A 2853-nucleotide genomic window follows, 5' to 3' on the forward strand; every position below is an offset into this window, starting at 1 on the left:
TAATACCATCTTGAAATATATTCCGAATATATCAAAACAATTAGATGTAGCTGAACACCTATAGGTGTTAGTCTTTCAATGTCATTACTGTCTTTACAAAAGGAGCCAACATAGGGATAATGTTGTACACTGAACATGGACCAACATATACTCATTATAAGTGAATTATCAACAATAAACAGTCATTCTTGTCCTGCCTGTTGTTAGTGTTTTTAGGTCGATGTTTTATGAGTGACAAAGTGTTGTTGGATGAAAACCTCTGCTAGTGTTATGGATGAATGACTTGATTTTAAATATTAATGATGTGTTTTGTTAGTTTCAGTGCACTGAGAATGTGAAATTAACTGCTGTGCTGAGATGAAAGTTGGTTAGGAGAACTGTGTGAAGAGTTTTGAAAAAGTGACCTAAGAAATGTGTCCTAGCGATTGTTAAAAAAAAGAGCCCTGTTAATTTAAATAAAAACATGTTTTGGCCGATATATAAACCTTTTTAACTAGTGAGGTGATGATGACCAGTAAAATGTCCTCATAATATAAAGTTGTCATAATATTTCACTATATAAGTGAGGACATTCAGCCCTCATAAGTAGCCAAACCTGCACACACAGACACAAAAAATTAGATTAAAAAAAATGACAGGAACTAGATCACATTTTTGTACCACACATTTGGAGAAGCAGTGGGACAGAAACAGGCAGTCACCCTTTTGGTCTGATTAATTACCTTTTTTGAGGATGGAAAGAGGCTGTGTACCAATTTGGAACCAAAAGGAGGTACTCAACCTTCACAGACCTGTTAATTAAAGCCATTCTCTACATTTCCTATGAAATTAACTGATTGACCTCTAAGTAATCAAGCTAATTTTAGATTAACAGCACTTTGAATGATAGTGAAGTCCCATCAGTGAGATGTTGTTCACTTTCAAATGATACAGCATAACATAAATTAAATTTTTTTTAAAATTAGAAACAGACTCTGAAATGATTGTTTGATATGGACACATCACTCTTGGACAGTTAATATGAAAGCTTGCTGGCCAAGGGTCTATCCAGGTGCTTATGGATGCTCGACAGAGGATCCCACATGAACTTTTACTCGGCACAAAGTTCTCCCCTCTTGATCAGCTCCTGGGGGATTTATTAAGCTAAGCAGGCCAGAGTGCTGAGCTAATGAAATTGTCTAAGCCGAAGTAGCTAAGGAGCAGCATGGCTTCTTTTATTTCTAAGAGAGATGACAATCCGTTCCCTTTAACAACTCACTCCAAATAATCATTTCAACTCGTCCCTCATTTTCTCTTAAGAAGAAGCAGAAAAAAGAGTAGGCATTTCAAATTAAAAGTGAATGTGGCTTATTTCTGGAAGAATTAAAATAATAATTTTTAATTTATCATTTTAAAAAGCACTTCTTCTGTTAAAACTTTTGTACTATTTAAGCTGTACAGCTGTTTAAACCATAATTTTACAACCGGTTTGGGAGGTTTAGAGTCTGTGGCATTTGGAATTGTAAAATTAGATAATAATGTTACACAGAAAAGGTTAGGAAGTGATTTTTCCCACTAAAATCATGTTACCACTAATATTGTTCATGTCTTGTGGCTATACTACTGAAACAGTGAGTATTCTAATGTTTGCAGATTGGCTTTATTCACAGTGCCACACTGTATCCCAGATTTTTGCTTCTTTTTTTAAAGGTGGGACAAGTGGGAATAAGTTGTTGTTGTGATAATCAGCATTATGCCACAAATGCTGTCAATTGTAGCATTAATACATATTATATTTAATGTTACAGGACTATGGTGTAGTATAGTTGTGATACATAGTATATAGTGGGATATATAGCATAGTATGAAGCATGTGAATGCAATTGTGTCATAGCCGTAAACTGAAAGTCATGCCATGGCAGTTACTTATTTTTGGCAGTACAGTTGACTTTTTTTAAAACCACAGTACTTCCTCTATCAAAGATGTTTAACGGTCGAGCGCAAGCATATAAAGCAGTGTGGACTGTTGCGCTGTATGTACTTGACTGATAAGATCACAGCTGCAAGTGAAGGGGATGGAGCCCAAGCTCCCAGCTGTTCAGGGCTAAACGACTCACTAATTAGACACAGCAATTATGGCACTTATCTAAGAACTCCGAGGAAATGGGAGTGTTAATTGTGGAAAAAGCTTGAGCTTGTAATAGTGCACACACATTAGCTATAATATGTGTCTTAGAGGCGTTTGTGAGAAATTTGTGTGTGAATGGTGTAACTTCCCTAAAAAGAGCTGATTTTTTCATTTGAAGGTGACAAGCTTGTTTTCAGAAGTGAAATGTGAATGACATCATTTCTGGAGGGAAGAAAGCTTAGATGACAGAGGCCATCCAAGGTCTTACAGTTTCTGAAGATGTCAAGTCTAACAAATGTGAAAAAGGAAAAAAAAAAGTGTTGGAAAGTTGATTAATTACCCTGCTATTGTCAGAGTTAGGGACATCCCCAACACGCCACACTCACTCAGAGAAAACCCCATGATGGTAAACAAAACTTTGTACTTTCCTGAAATTAGTTTTCAGCAGCTTTCTGTTAATTCTCTCTCTTTCTCTCTTTCTCTGTGTGTGTGTAAGATTTAAATGTGTGTCATTTTAAATGTTAGTATTACCATGTATTTTTAAATAAGTAAATAGATCTGGAGGAAAAAATAAATTGACCCATATATGCAAAATTATAATAGAGAGGGAGGGAGGGAGAGAGGGAGGGAGAAAAAAAGGAGAGAGAGAGAGAGAGAGAGAGAGAGAGGGGAGGGCATCTAATCGGATTATGGAGGCAGAGTTTTGTAGCGCACGCGTCTATTTCTCCTCTTATCTTCTGCTGGAA

Source organism: Chanodichthys erythropterus, chromosome 23 (genome assembly GCF_024489055.1).
Source record: "Chanodichthys erythropterus isolate Z2021 chromosome 23, ASM2448905v1, whole genome shotgun sequence".
Lineage (NCBI taxonomy): Eukaryota > Metazoa > Chordata > Actinopteri > Cypriniformes > Xenocyprididae > Chanodichthys > Chanodichthys erythropterus.